This window comes from Acartia tonsa, chromosome 3, assembly GCF_053477335.1.
Source record: "Acartia tonsa isolate MP-2025a chromosome 3, ASM5347733v1, whole genome shotgun sequence".
In the NCBI taxonomy this organism is placed as follows: domain Eukaryota; kingdom Metazoa; phylum Arthropoda; class Copepoda; order Calanoida; family Acartiidae; genus Acartia; species Acartia tonsa.
Genome location: NC_137262.1, coordinates 43,013,420 through 43,031,132, shown reverse-complemented (window position 1 = coordinate 43,031,132; position 17,713 = coordinate 43,013,420).

Here is a 17,713-nt window from a genome sequence, read left to right as displayed (position 1 = left end):
ATCAAAGTACAATGTAATATAAATTTGGAGAAGGGGCGATGGAGGAGCGATGTAGGGGCCATCAAGTGGGTTGTTATATAAATTAAGGTAAGGGACTACGGAGGGGCGATGGAGAGGCTATAAAGGAGCCATCATGGGGCTATAGCATAGCCTCTTATCATAAGAGGCGATATGAACGCCCCTTTAAAGGAGCTATTAAGAGGCCATGAAGGAGCTATAGCATAGCCTCTTATCATAAGGGGCGATATGAACGCTCCTTAAAAGGGGCTTTCACATCGCTCCATTTGATGAGAGGCTGTGCTATAGCTCCTTGAAGGAGCTATAGAAAATCATCGCTCCATATGGAGGGATGTCGTGAAAAGGAGTATACCCGACTATTTTAATTAAATAAAATTTTGACTACTTTCTTAAACTACAATAAAACTTCCCTGTGAAAAACGATCAATTTAGTATATAAATTCATTTTGTTAACAATTTGATAAAACAATTTTTAAAAGTTTCATTTATCCTAAATCATAATGCTTCAATACATTAAATTGAAATTTCTTTTTCTTAAATGGAATAACAAATCTAATTACGTTTGATTTTAAAATGAATTTATTCAACCATGTATGCTCATATGTGACATAGATTAAATTCTAGAAAGGCAAAGATAACATAAAGATTTCAAGATAGTAGTGTTATACATAGAATTCTCCCAAACCTAATAAAATTCTCTAAAGCCATATGAACAAACAAAACTCCAAATAATGTTACATGAGTTTGCAAATCTAGCCGAATGAACTGTAGAAAATTTTTACTACAGAGTCATATGTACATAAATTCTATCTAAAATTATTCCATGATGTTTGCTTAAGATTATTTTTAAAGTGAAATTCCGATGAGGCATATTAAATATGCCCGCGTCATTTTACCTAATGGCATTAAGATCTAAGGCCTACTAAGTCATATATAATTAGGCACAATAACATTTATGAGTAGGAACTATTTAACAATTACTAAAAATGTGTTTGCTATTTTGGTTTTATGTATACAATTAATTAAAAATATAAACATTTTAAATCTTATTTAATTAGTTACTTTAGCTTTATATGAGTAGCAACTCTAACAATATACAATGTTTATTCAGTATATTTATGTCTGGTGCCATTTTGAGTTTTAGTATGAACCTCTCCTAAAAAAATTATATTTTAATCAAATATGTTTTTCGGCTTAGGTTATCAAGTTACAAGGCATACTAAGCCATAAAACATAAAATTCCTTTAAAAAAAAATAATATTAATAGCAAAACTACATATTTTTTTCTGTCAGTTTTTTTTTCATAATTACGCTGAATTTGATCGTTCAAGTCCTGCCATACAAAAGTAATTGCTAAAAAGACTTAAAAATTGTGAAAATCCTGAAATTACCTATCAAAAAAATAACTCAGCCATCCTATGAAAAAAATCTACATTCAAGACTTAACATTTTTCAATTATCAGCAGCCGCTGTCGATCAAATATATTTTAGGCTTTAATTCTAAAAAGTCTTATTGTGCTGCAAAATTTGCAAATCTAAAAACTTTTAAATAAAAATTTGTATCATTTATTATTATTTTGAATAGCATCCTCTTGATTTATCTAACAAGAATGAAAAAGTACATCTAAAATATTTTGCAAAATTTTAAAAATTAGTGTTAGATTAGATTTGAGGTTGAATTATTCTTTTTTACAGGAAACAATTTATAATCCAATAAACAACAAATTAACTTTTAGAGTGGCTTTGCTTTATCAAATTTAGAAGCACACTCTTCAAGGATAATAAATAATCATCAAAGTCCAATTTCTCAGAGGTATAAAAGATGTGCTAGAGAATTTTTGTCGCCAACATTTCTGGTACGCAAATAAGCATAGTTTTTGCTTCAAACTGTACAACTATAAATTAAGAATTAAAATATTGCTTATTATCAAGTAGATCTTAGACTAGATCCGATGGAAAACAGATCATGTTAAAGATATTCTAATGACTGTCTTATGACATTATTAGAAGGTTAAGCTGAATTTTAGTACATCTAAAATCGTGTAATCAATTGGCATTCTTGATAAAATAAAAAAAAGGCACTTCAGCTATAAACAGTTCACAAATGTGATTGGTTTGATTTATAAGAAATCAACACATTTTTTACCTTATTACTTACATCCCTGGCAAATGATGTTTTTCAAGGCAACAGCCTTATTCAATTATATTATACAAACATATATTTAGTAGGGCAGCTACTATATGAAATCAGTGTCAGATATACATGGAAAGGATATTAGACAAGGTAATACTCATCAAACGAACAAACCTTCGATTGCAGGACCGTTGTTTGAAACATCTGTACAAGCCAAGGCATTTTTTCTATTCTTTCCGTTAATTTAGAGTAACCAAATAGCATTATCTCGCAATTTGCCATTTTGCTCTAACAATCATCCTTATAAAAAAAAAAATGTGACTGAATTTATGAGGACCATTCTATAATTTTATGTTGCGCTACTTATGCATTATGTTTTGCCTGTTTATTTTATTGAATAACCGTCTTTATCGTACTCAGAGATGTAAGGAACATTAACATTGTGATTTGTTGCAAAGCTACTCTACATTCATTCTTGGAGGAAGAATATGGTTAATAGCATAACAGCATGATTAAAAAACGATTCTATTCAATATACGTCCGATCTCTTTTTGGTGGGTGCGTTCAAAGAAGGACGTAATCTATGTGATTTTTCCGGCTGGTATTAAAGGTAAGCGGCAGAAATTTCTTGTGGAAATTACCATGTGAAGAACATTCTTATAAACTGGTATCCAAACTTTTCTCTCTCTCTCTTAAATTTCTGATTTTGCCCCCCAAGGAACTGCTCCATATAAAATCAACATTAAATGTTTAAATGGTTGATTTGTGCACTCAATAGATAGCACGAACATGGTAATACATATATTCAGTCGTTTTAAGCAATTTATATTATGTGTGTTATTTGTTGTTTGTATGTGTAAGGACCAAAACTGTATATTTCTAAAATTAAGTACAAATACTCAGAAAAAATCGCTTAAGAATCTCAGAACTCAATTTTTAATGAACACACTTCCCTATTTAACCCTTAACGGTCGGGGGAGGGGGGGGGCGTTGAACGCCCCCCCATCCGGTTTTTTCTATCTCATTTTCTGTGTGTGAAAGATAAAGAGCCCAAACTGCGTGACTTTTTAAGTTTGGGTATGACACATAACCGAGAGTTGGTTTTTTTTGAATATCTACATCCTGGCGGGCACAGGATGCCAGCAAACCTGGCAGGGTCATCCAGGTAAAGAGCAAAAATATTTTTGACCTAAAAAAAGCATTTGATCTTACCAAAATACTAAAATATCCTCTAGTAGTACATCCTCATATTAAATACAGGTGTTCAAGTCAATTTCAGGTTCCAGGTATGATCCTGCAGGTCCTGATCCTCCAGGTCTCCAGAAATCTTTAATTGGCTCCTGTGGCCGCAATTTTTGACTTAGAGACTTCAAATTATAAACTTAAGCTTTTCTTACATGTCTACATAACGTATTAAAATTTCATAAAGATCCGCCGCCGTTTTCCCGCCGACCGCCGACTGCGGCGGCTGGCAGCTGCCAAGTACAGCTGCGGCCGCTGAAATTTATATTTTGATATTTGAAATATAAAATTTACATAAAGATTAACATTTTCTGCAAAAAAAATTTTATTCTAGCTTCAAAAATAAAAAAATTACAGCCGTTTGAAATTTTTTAGTAAAAAAGGACCTAAAAACAAAGGTTGTTAAATAAAAGGGTGAAGGAAGCGAAAATTGACCTTGACTTACTTAAGGTCGGAAATTCATCATAACCCAAGGGACTTACACAAAAAATTTTAGCCCTCTAGCTCTAATAGGAACCGAGATAACATGGGGGGGCGTTGAACGCCCCCCCCCCCTGACTGATTAAGGTGCGGCAAGGGGCCCGACTGTAAGGGGTTAAAACAAATATCCCGTATTATTAATGACATTTCGAGATATATATATTCAGAATATTCTTCAAATATAATATAAAGTGTGTTACTTTTTTATATGTTTCATCATTATTTTGCCACAACTCAGTCAAAAATGCTTACAAAATATACCTTTTTCGACCTAAGATGCTCAAATACTTCCTTTACAAGCCCAATCAATCAGTTTTGAGATATCTCCATATTTCAAGGGAAATTGACAAAAAAGGCAAATTTGGGTGTTACCTTTTTATATGCTCAGATACCATAAAATCAATAAAAAAAATACTTATTTATACTTTTCTCTCATTTTTAAAGTTTGATTCTGTTAAAGTAAATATTCTTGAAGGGATTTATGCATTGATTTATACAGAAACATAATATTGGGTGGAAATAAATTGTATCCAAAAGTATTCTTTTTGGAAAATAAGAAATTTATCCTCCATCGCCCTAGAGGACAGCTGCTGACCTCTAGTGCTCATGGTTTTGTCAAATACATGTTAAAGAAAAAATTTAGCCAAAAAAGTACATCAAAAAGTATTTTAATGTGTTAGAAAATTAAATTGTTTAACTTCAAATTTGAGAATGCTGACCTTAAAGATGCTCTTACTGGTGGTGATGGTGACCCGGAAGGCTTTGAAGTACATGAGCATTATGGCAACACAACTATTGATCTATGTTTTGATTTTTATATTCCTAGCAGCCTCCAATCAAGAGAAATCCCTAAATGATTTTTTTATTCTCAAATTCATAAGGTAAATACTGTGATTTTGAAAAGTTCTTGTTATATTTTTTCATTGGAGGCTGCTTGGAATTTAAAAATCAGAACATAGATCAATAGTTGTGTTGCCATAATGCTCATGTACTGCAATGCCTTCCGGGTCACCATCACCACCAGTAAGAGCATCTTTAAGGTCAGCATCCCCAAACTTGAAGTTAAACAATTTAATTTTCTAACACATTAAGATTCTTTTTTATGTACTTTTTTGGCTATTTTTTTTCTTTAACATGTACTTAACAAAACCATGAACACTAGAGGTCAGCAGCTGTCCTCTAGGGCAATGGGGGTTGAATTTCTTATTTTCCAAAAAAAAATTCTTTTGAAGATCATTTATTTCCACCAAATATTATGTTTCTGTAAAATCAATGCATAAATCCCTTCAAGAATATTTACTTTAACAGAATCAAACTTTAAAAATGAGAGAAAAGTAAAAATAAGTATTTTTATTGATTTTATGGTATCTGAGCATATAAAAAGGTAACACCCAAATTTGCCTTTTTTGTCAATTTTCCTTGAAATATGGAGATATCTCAAAACTGATTGATGGGGCTTGTAAAGGAAGCATTTGAGCATCTTAGGTCGAAAAAGGTATATTTTGTAAGCATTTTTGACTGAGTTTTAGCCAAATATTGATGAAACATATAAAAAAGTAACACACTTTATATAACTCATCTATCTTAAATTGTAGCGGAGAAAATTTCGTACAGAAAGACTAACAAACAAAGTGAGTAATTAAAAAAGCTTTACTACAAAATGTACACAAAAATTACAAAATGATTTAGTTAATATCCATCCCTATCCTAAATAACAACCAAAGAATTTTTACCTAAAGTTTAAAATAGGAGGATCAATGAATGCTTATTGCATTACTCCTCAAACACTCTTTTTTAAGATTAAACGAGTTACAGAAGTAGAAAAAAGCAATGACAAAGCCAAAATTGTGGCAAAAATGATCCTTGTGACGTAATAAAATGAGGGAGATGAGAAGAGAAGTGGGAAAGAAAACCCCTAAAAAATGGATCATTTTTTACACATCTTTAACACAATTTGGGCTTTATCAAAGCAAAACCAAGAAGAAATGAATCCGCTATATTAGCGATAGGTTTTGGAAAAGCGGTATTTTTTTTAAATATAACTAAAGGACTAGACATTTGATATTATTAGCAGAATTATCATATATTATGCTACTTAAGAACCTAATCTTCCTTGTTCTAAAATAATGTTTCTTATGCTGTAATCTACCTTTTTGTAAATTATCCTCTATTCAATTTTTGAGTTTGAATATCTAAACTGTTCATCTAGAAATGGATATAAGAAAAAAGATACATATTTTTCATTATTTCTATTAGGACATGTATAAAAATTGTTTGTAGGTCAATATATTTATTACATTCATAGAAAGCAGGGCTTGGCAGTCTATTTTTTGTGTTGCTGGTTACTGATGCCGAGAATAGATATTTAGTACTGCTTCATTCAAATATATTCTCAATGGTAAGGAATTACAAAGTATGTTATTAAAAGTTGTTTTATCCACATATTTATAGATCCAATATTTAATGTAGGGAAAGCAACAATTGAATTATAAATGGTTCTTCTTACTTTAGTATTTAGGCTACCTAGCATATATATATATACTTATATAATATATATTATTTTGATATTAGATTATTTTATAAATATAATCTTTATATAAATAGTTTTTAAAGATTACTATATCTAACGCTGCAGAATTCATATACATATAGGGTCTTTTTTATAAAGTTTGATGTCCTCATGAGTAGAAAGATAGATAAACCTACAAACAAAGTAAGTTGTTGAACAGATGTATCACTGTAGAGTTTTAAAGCCTTCCAGATATAACTAATAGACCGACAGTCCAAATGAATCTTACAAAAAAATCAGCCCTCTATCCGATAGAGCAGCCGATCAGCCTTTGGGACAGACGGACGGACAGACAAAGTGATTTACAAAGTATCTTTATTTCCTATTTGTTTAAAACCAAGCATTTAATATCTTTTTGTAAATTTCTTTTTACCAGCTCATTGCTAAAAAAACTAGATAGAACGTTTCTTTTTTTCATATGTCAAATTTGAGTTTGAAATTGATGTTTAACATTTAGTCAGCCTATCTCCATTCTAAAATATCTATTTGGATATTTTGATGGTGTTTCTTCTATATAACTTAATTTGTCTGTGATTTAATATTACTTTTTAAAAATCAGTGATTATATTTTCTATTTCGATCATTCCTGTCTTCTGTTAAGTTTAGTGGTTTCATTCTAACATCTAGAAACAGACAGAAATATAATATCCAAAAATCTTAAGATCTATGTGAAGCTCCCTTTAATAGGAACTCAATCGGTTCAGTCGTCAGAGAGTGGACAGACAAAAATCTTTACAACTATAATGACTGTTGATATATTCTTCATTAGACGCTGACATTGTTTTGTATTGCTCTTAATAACTCTTCATTTATTTGTCCTTGTTTTACTTTCTTCTTCTTTGAATTTCTATTTTAAATTTGTTTTGCCTTTTGGATCAATTCCTTCTTGTTAACTTGTGCCTTTTGGATCAATTCCTTCTTGTTAACTTGTGCCTTTTGGATTGATTCCTTCTTGTTAACTTGTGCCTTTGACTCAATCTTCCTGAGCTGGAGCCATTTTTTCTCCCTGCCAAATACATTTCTCTCGGACCAAGTTTTCACAAATCGCTACACTTAAATCGGGATAAAACTTAAATTTTGTATTCAACAATCTCTTTAAATATCTTAAATAAGTTTTCTTGAACTTTTTATCACCTTGCGATTACTTAAAAGGCATAATGTTCTTTTTATGATTATATGACAAAAAATATATCTTCGACCAATGAATTTTAATGAAGTCTGCGATCAGTGACATATAGTTTATATCATAGCATGTGAATAATACATTTTCGACCAATAAAAAGTTAGCGCAATGTTTTGACATTGATGCTGTTGAACCTAAAATCAAATCTGCAACCAGTGAAAATTTAGTACTGTACAGCTTTTGTTATCTAATAGGTAAATACCATTTTAGACCAATAAACTAGTATAGCGCATGGTAAAACAATACATTTTAACCTAAAATTAAATCTGCGGACAGTGAAAACTATTATGAAATGGTGTAAAGTTGCATCTAATAAATACCAATCTTTAGATCCATAAAGAAATTAGAGAATATTATTAATAATGTATTTTGACCTAAAAATCAAACCTGCGACCAGTGAAAATATAGTATTGCACGGTGTAAAGTGGCAGCTTTTGTTATCTGATGGGTAAAGCTCACGAGCCTTATGTTTGTATAAGTTATTGTGTGCGTGTGTGTGAGGTGTGTGAGCGTGTGTGTTATGTGTCATGGAAAAAAGAATGAGTAAGGAGACAAATGAGCATTAAAAATGCAGAGTTTAACAAAGATGTCTAGCTTACCGGAGGGTTAAATTTAAATTGGGTTTATCTCCCCTATAAATTTTTTTTGAGTGGGCGGAAGGAGGTTAAAACAAATGTTTTGGGTTATAAATGCAAAAAATTACCTGATATCTTAAAAGTAGGGGCATTATAGTATTTCGCGAAGCAGTCAAAAAAAATGTTTGCTGTGGGTTTCAAAAGATTTTAGTTGAGTGTAACACCTTGGGGTGGTCTTATCTATCTTAAATTGAAGGTAATACTTTTATGAGGGGGTGGTGTAAAGTCTATTTATTTCCAAAATTTCAATAAAACAGGTTTAAAATGGAAATATAGTCTTTTTTTAATGATTAAAAAGTTGTTTCGCTTTCAGTTGATACCAACTTACTACAGGAATAATCATGCGTATTTAAAAGTCGATAATAAGATTATAACATGACTAATTTAAGCATCAGATTAATTTTTTATTGACACTTCATTAAAAAGCCTTGTTTTAACAAGATTTTTTTCAGTCGTTTACCTTATCCATTAATTCCTGCAACATGTGATCTTAGTTTAAGATTATTTATTGTCTATGTCTTAAGTATCTCCAATAGATATATCTTAATGTTTGAACAATTACAAAGACCCATCTGACCAAGAATGTATTCAAGTTTTAAATGTACAAGGGAAATAATCTTTAATTTACTGCTACATGAGCTGATTTATTTTTGTTTTAAAATCTCCTAGTTTTGTATATTAGTTAATGAATAAATCGTTATTAAAATATTTGTGAACTCAAATAAAAAAATTTATATGTACATATATAACTGTATAAATTCGGACCCTGTATTAGCCTATCATGTCTTCAACTGTACACATAACATATTTTTATATTTTTTCAATAATTCTGAGACTTAACTTGGATGAAAATGTTAGTAGAGCAGAGCATAACAAATCAGAAAACTAAAGAAACGATCATTGACAGATATAGATTTACAGCACGAAATATTCTTGTTACTAGAAGGATCGCCATGGAACCTTTTTCTCTTTGTCTCTCCTTAAAATATATTAATATGTATATAAATAACGATAGTGTTTTCTGATTCGTTAAAGTTTTTTCCTCAACATTTTACTAACGGCTTCACAAGGAAAAATTACCTAGCCATTATAGAGATCTTAATCTTGAAACAAGAGGATTGACTGCTTATAAACTAGCTTACTAAACCAAGGTGTTTAGAGTTTATGGTCTAAAAAATGGGAAGGGGAGGGGGTTGGTAGCAGAAAATAGCCTAAAACCGCGAATGACATATGTGATGCTTCCCAAAAAAAGTATCATTCGAATATAATGAATATTATTCTTATAGCCAACATTATTTTGAACTTTTATGCAAAAGTTATTTTGCAAATTTAATTTTGTTTTGTGTATGAAAATAGTTGTAATGACTGTATTCAACCTCAATCAAATTTTTTATCCAAAGACTCAAACAATTTAATTTACCACGCATTTTGCATAAATACTTTTTAGAGTGCAGCTATTCTATAGATTAATATAATCTTTGAATTGATTTCAAGCTATACATTTTTATATAAACTAAGCCTGCACTAGAATATTTTTTATGTCGATGATATCATTCATTACCTCTTTTCTAGAATAATCAATGAGATTTTTTTATTTACAAATCAAATTTAGGTGACTTACCTACTAGATACAGGCAGTAACGATACCAGCTGGGTTTAAAGGGGGATGACATGTCTTGCTATTATCTTGTTTTAGGGGGTGTTGAACCCACCCTACCTAACACTTTGACACATACATTATTAATTATGAACTTAAAATATTCATGAAATATTTTTTGGCTACCTGAAAAATAATCTATTTGTTCTTGTTTTCTCTCTTGCTCTGTCTCTTTTTATCCTCCCACAAACTTTATGAAAGCAAAATAGTATTTTTACAATAATAAAAAAATATATATACTTAAAGAAAGCAATTTAAATTTTTTGTCATATATTTATTTTCTACAAGAAAAGAAATAATCTGGGGCCCTTTTGCCAGTAATGCTAGTTTGTATAGTAAAAGACTCATTTCCCATGTAAAGAATATAACAGACAACCAACCCTTTCGTCTCAAAATCATTGCCAAGAAATCAATGTTTAGGACAAGGCTTTTTTTCTTTTTGCTTTGTGTGCTAAATTATTTAAAAATCTTTTTGTATGCCGCAGACTTTATGTTTATCTCTTTCAATTTTCAATACATACAAGTGTTTAGTTATATTAGAAATAAAAAATAAATTTTTGCTAAAATATAATTGCAGTTTTATATGAAATTTTGCATTGAAAAGCACACCTACCTGGTTCATACAGTGAAAAAGTTAGTATATTAATAAAGAGAAACTCCTTTTCTTCAATAAAAACTTCGGTGGTGTAATAAAAGCACATTGAATTTGCTGACTGGAGAGACTCGTTTGTGCTTTTAAGGTAATCTTTGGCTAGGTTAGGTATTACCGAACAGACAACCAACCCTTTGGTGTGAGAAGTGAATGGTAATGAGTTGAGCCATTTTAAGGCAACGGCATTCCCCCTACTTTTACTTTTGATATCAATTTCACGCCTAACATAGCAGTTTTTGGCACTATGTTTAACATATCTAGTGTGAGGAGATTAAAACACAGCTTATCTAATCGAAGATGTGGCCATTTTAGAGATACTAAACAACAAAGAAACATGCAACCCAAACAAATAAACTACCAGATTCAAATATTAAATTTGAATAGTAGAAACATTTTCTAAACATTAAATCTGTGAACAATTGACTATAACGTGTAAAAGAATGTACTTGATTTAAAAATATTCACAATAAAGTATCCAAACGTTTTAGCAGAAATACTTTTGGAGAAAAAAAAGTATGTCTTATCAACAGTTTACTTTCAATAATTCTTTTTTTTGTGATCTTTTAACTGCGACGTATGCTGATATTTGTTTCTGTTTATAATAAGTATTCAGGTCAATTTACTACAGAAAGACTGACAAACTATTAATCATTTTATAGAGTATATTCGCTAGCATAAATTTTGTGAAAAAAAGTATGGACTTCAGTAATTCTTTCACAGGGAGTAGGAATAAAGCATCCAAAATAACAGTTCTATTCGTGTATTTTCTCTTATTCTCATTTGAAAACCAATTACAAAATGTAATTTTACAATAGATGACAGAGCAAAAGCTATCAGAATTTGTCTTGGTTTAAAAAATATAGTAATACATTTTTTCATCCCTAGTCCCTGTATTGTTCTCTCTGTGGCTGTGTTGAACCCCTCCCACTAGTTTTTGCGCCTAGCAAGGAGGTGAGTTCGGCCCATATTTTTATATCAAAAGAATTTATTCTATGCTCTAATTTTAAACGGTTAGTCTTGAATCAGGGATAAATAACAAAAGCAAAAAAGGTAGGAAAGAACTTTTTTGTATGGTTTTGCATGTTACTACAGATTTTAGACCCTATATCAACGTATTTTTTATTACAAAATAATCTAAAACCTAGCCATGAACTTAACAAAGCTTTCTGAAAAGTGTAACACCATGATGCCTATGATATACATATATTTGTTGCATAAAAAGCTTTAAATAGGACTTGAATAAGACTAGAGAAAAACTTAGACCTAAAGTTTATTACAATGTTTTGTTTTAACTTTAGTCATGGTTCTTCCTTGTTTTCATCAGTTGAATTGTGAAATTACTTGATTGTTACATACAGAGTTTAAAATAGATCAAAATTTGAACAAGTTTTTTTTCAGCATAGTGTCTTTCTTGATTGTAATTCTCTATGAAAAAATGTCCAACCTATTTATGTCTCGGCTGTGTTTTAAAGGATGTAAATGTCCTTGTTTTTCAAGATACACATTTATGGGTTGAAAGTTTTTGGACTATAAATATATAAACTCATATGTTTTAGTTTTGACACTATCGCCAACTTAAATCTAGACAACTTTTGTACCAAGAAACAAGGACGGGTTTTGTCAAAGCGTCAGAGTTATTTTTTCTACGCACTGAACAACAAAAGATGTCAGAAAAGTATTTGTGATTTAAAGTTTTTGCCTTTTCTAATTTTTAAATATTAAAATCTGTGATCATTAAACTAATTCTCAAGGCGCCTTTCTTCCCAACTCACAGAATGGTAGAGAAGCTTTTCTTTGGGTGTGTACCCGACTTTGGGTGAAGGAATTTTCTTCTTTTATTGCAAAGGGAAGAAGGTATACTGTGTTGCTACACACCTTGTAGACCCTATCACATGCCATGAAATTGTCCTTTGGGGGGATGAATTATCCCCCTAACAAAAGGATTTAACACCTCTCGTAAATGCCTTAAAAATTTTCTTATGTGGAAGCAATATTTCTATCTTATAATTTTAACTTATATGACAAAACTTAAACAATTGTAGAATATCATCGCTTCTTAAAAGATGATTTATGAAACTGTAGTAGTTTATATGGAACTATGAGAAAACCTAAATATAAAGTCTCCTTAAAAATAGTTGTGACATTATTCTTTTTTTGGGGGTTGCGTGACATCTTTATAAAACTTAAGTTCCCTAAATTAATCCTTTCTCTCATTCTATCAAACTTTACAAAAAAAGACGCAGGGTCCATTATAGACGAAAACAGGTAAAAAATTAGTTCATTGTTGGTTCTACTTATTAGTTTCATCAGCCATCTATCTACTTTAGTACTTACCTGTATACTAGATTATATAGGCTTATATCCATCTAGCTATCAAAAAGAACATGCAATGTTTTCAGCAACCTATCTTTCTATCTATTAGAACAAATATATTCACCTTTATAATACACTTTACTTTGACTAATTTTGCTTTCTTTTTCTTTGCTTGATATATAATATATATCTCTATAATCTATGTAAATTTGGTTGTACCATCACCTTCGCTTATTGACATATTCTGTATGTATGTCTTTTTCATAAATAGTCACAATAGCCAACATTTTCGTGGAGATATTTAATGATAAATGAAGCAAAGTGGAAGAGGCAGAAAGAGCTGTATTAATAATCTGCGCTTGTGCTAACTTTGCATTTGCGAATTAATAGGACACCATAAAGTTAGGGTTGGGCTCTTTTGCTCTCACTAGTAATAAAGCATTCGCAAGCCTTAGAAATCTATTAAGGTCAGAATGGCCCCGATACATTTAGGCCAAACGAAGAAGAGATTGCCAACAGATTTTAAGTCTCAAAGCTGCAACTATTTACTATGCCAATCAGATTGGCGGATAAAATAAATTGATAATTAAAATATTTTTCTGTTAGGAACTGAGAAAATGACACAGAATGTTGACACTCATCATCGCCGAAGAACAAAGGAACGCTAGAATTTGCAATGGTGCATGTGGTTGGTTCCTTCTTCACTGTTAGACATAATTATTCTTTATATCTTTTAGAATGAAAAAATATCGGGGTAACAAGTATCCTTCGTTCACTGGCACTGTGCAAAATCTATTGAATTTCAAAGTTAAAAAAAAATATTTTTGTTGGGCACTAGTTTTATACAGGGTGTTGTAAAGAGGAAGATCAATAGACAATCCCCATTAAAGGGTAAATTTTGTAAATATTATCCATCGATTTTATTCAATAATAAATCCTTACAAAAAATAAAAGGATGTCTGTGTCTGTCGGTGTGCACCGAATGAACTCTCTAGTCGCTGAACTAATATGGTTTTCTTCTACAGTGTAGCTTCTCATATGAAGGTTTATAAGTTTTATATATTTTCTATAGTGTTTTTGTTTTTTAATATTAATCCTGTTTTCAATAAAATTTAGTTAACCTTGCCCAAGAAAATTTGAGTAAAAGGCGTATTGTAGATTATTATCTTAGGTGTAATAATAAAATGTATCAGGCCCTATTTTTGTGGGTGTGCCTTGACTTCCGCAAATGTTTGCTTTTTTCCAATCATTAGAATCGCATAGAATTTTAACTGCACAATTTTTGCCTTCTTCTTTGCTTCAAAAATGATGATTGGATTCAATATAATATTCTTTTTCCATTGTGTCTTTTAGCGAATTGGAAACATTAGCCAATCCTCATATAATTACCTGGATGTTGCACCATAGCTTTATACAATTGTCCTTCCAGCTGGCTAATATAAAGATATATCCAACCCTTTTACCCCATCCTCTTCCTTTCTACTGGAGGAAAATACTGACCAATAAATGAGGACTTAAGTAGCAACCTAAATTGACGACACAATTTCCCCTGTCATAATATCCACGTCAATCCACATGGTTTATATATTGTATACAATATAATGGGTGGTTTCTATATACATAGTTCTAAGATAACCAAGGATTACTATGTCCATGAAAGTAAAACTTAGTAAATCAGCAAAAGAAATAAATTACGATCGAAATATCAACTCATTTTTACAACCACAACATATTCCTATACAATATAAAATGGTCGAATTAATAACCATTTGTGAACAAGGCTATTTTTTAGCTAGAAAACATTCTTCAGTTATTATTATAGGTTTAAAATAAATTGGGTGGATGAATCATTTACACTTGATAATACACTAGCCCATAACAACACACCCCACTTCTTGTATATAACCTTCTCTTTTCTATTTTCCCTCATTGAATCAGGAATGAAAGGTTTATAATATTTACATTTTTGCCTCTTTACTTTAGTGTAAGGTGTAAGCACATTTAGTTTTTTTTTATGGTTCTTTTAGTATTTTTCCTAAGTGGATTGCCCCCACCACTCTCACATCACTCCATTTCTCCATCCAGCCATCCTGAAGCTGAGTCGTCAATTTACTTTGCCCCCCTCCTCTCTTCATTTTCACAAATAGCATTCAATCATCCATTCAACCATTTTTGAAAGCGAAGCTTTTCTATAATTAGGGTCGGTCCGTACGTCCGTCCGTACGTCCGTCCGTCCGTCCGAGATAGATAGCTTTTATTCGTTATTTTAGGCATGTTAGAATTTTCCTATCGATTTCAAACTTTGCATGATGATTCCTGTAGTAGTAAGGTACGATTTAGAAAGCGTGGCAACTCTTTAATCATTACCAGAATGTCCGTATGTCCATTTTAAACATGTTGATTTTTCTACTTTTTGAACAACAAATTTTTATGTGATCTAATTATCCGTTTGATCTGATTTTTTGTATATTGATTCCTGGGACAACAAAGAACAATAGTATAAGCAAAGCAACTCTATAATCAAGTCCTAAAAAATGTAAGTATGTCCAAAACATTATCCTGTATCAAGCAGTTTTTCAACAAATTTACTTACAATTTTGATTCGACTCTTTCGATACTTTTATATTCTGATTATTCAGTTCAGACACTAGACAAGTGTTAATGTCCGTTTGTCCTACCGTTTTAGTGCTTCGCTTTTATGGATGTTGTCATCCTTGTTTGTTAATAAATATGCTTCATTTATGAATTACGCACTTGACACTTTTATTGCTTAACCAAAGGAAAATTTAAAAAAAATAAACATGCTTGTCTTCTATATTCGTGATTCCATATAAGCAACTTTACACTAAATCTTTAATAGAAGCTGTTAAAACGGCCAATACAATGAGAGGCGGATCTCGCTCATACCATTTTAGGCATTTAAATAGAAAACTTGAAGAAAGTATGCCTTTTTTCATTCACTCTTAATTTTTCTCTCTCCAAAACCTTCTAGTTTTATCTTTGTGGATTGGTAAAGAAAAAGAAATTTTAAGAATATTTTTTTCATGATAGTTTGACAGATAACGTCTTCACAAAACTTTTTAAAAACTTTAAAAGGAATCTCCATGTAATTCAATTTTAATTCCATAAGTGTTATTTAAATATGTTGCTATGGACAAGAATTTTTTTTGCATTCCCAAATAGAAGCCTTACAAAAAAACAGTGGCGTGCGAACCGAAGGGGGCATTTGGGGCAATCGCCCCCCCCCCCCCTAGCGACCAAAACTTTAACTTTAAAACTTTTAAACTTCGGGTATAGTCTCTTTTGTGACATTGCCTCTTAAGGTGCATTTCGTTGTATTTTCACAGTAGCTTTTCACCTATTTATAGCTCCTGCGGGGCCAATTGCCTAACTCTGCGGGGAAATTACCTGACCTAACTTAACCTAGAATAACCTATTAAAAGCTACTATGAAAATACGACGAAATGCCCCTTAAGAGGCGGTGCCACAATAGAGACTATACCCTAAAGTTTTCCATATTTCTAAGAGATTTTTATATCTGTAGATGAAAGGACAAGTAATTTTTTTATTTTTTACATAGTTCTTTATATCTTTGGTTTTTATGGTACGATAAATTTTTTTGTGGATTATAATATTAAAAAAAAAAAAATTTCTAGCTGTTTCGAGCATCCAGTATGTAATTTACTTTGACTGTCATCACACAACATACAGGAAAAAGGATTTGTGACTTTTTACACCTAAAATATATATTTATTTCAACAGATGCTCTTTAAATCTACTTGTCTGTATTCTTCTTATTAATGATTTTTTGTGCTTTGCTACTTAAAGATGTTGTCATCCTTGTTGTCATACAATAAAGAAATATTTAAAATCAGTTTTACATATAAGGATAATTTTTGGTAAATTATTTCCAAAATAGTTGTTTTTATCTCCCCCCCCCCCCAAATTTTATTTAATGGGGTTATTCATTCTTCCTGCTGAGATTTTATAACATCCCCTTCCACCCATAAAAAATGTTTTGTGGTGGGGGGGGGGGAAGGTTAAATTATCTTCTGTACTTTTTTTTCGAAGATGCTTTCATTGCAGGGTGGGGAGAAGGGATGGGGGAGAAGAGATGGGGGAGAAGAGATGGGGGGGGGAAGAGATGGGGGGGAATAGATGAGGGATGTAAATGGGAAATAGGGATGGGGAAGGAGGGATGAGGACTAGAAGGCCCATTATCAAATAATCCCACCCCTTAAAACGCCCTTATTTAAAATTAGTATATATAATCAAAATGCCCCCCCCCTAAAGCAAAGTGCCCCCCCGGGGCACTTTGATTTAGGGGGGGGCAAAATTTTACAAAATCTTCAAAATGCCCCCCCCTAGACAAAGTGCTTCGCACGCCACTGCAGTGAAAAAAAGACCTTTCAAATAGCAGAAATACTATATAAATCACATTGTCGTACATTCATGAGTCAATGCAAAAGATGTTTGCTGTTGAAGAAAGATTTTTTTCTGAGATTGTTTGGATTTTTAATCTTTTTATTAAGTTTTAGGCTAGATTATAGCTTTTCCAAAGGGGTTTGAAGATGGAGCAAGCAATGCTTTTAAAAATTAGTCACTTTTAGAAATTCAACCCATCTAAAAATAATAAATAATGTAAATACGACTGTCCCTTTAAGAGTCAGTATTTCTTGAATAATTTTTGTTGAAGAATGAAAGAATATTGTTAAAAAAATTTGCATTAGAATGGGAGAAGAGTACAAAAGACTTGACAATAGAGCCGCACATTTGGAGGTAATTTTCTTTTATACTTTATATGTTTACTAACTAACTTTTCTTGTGGGG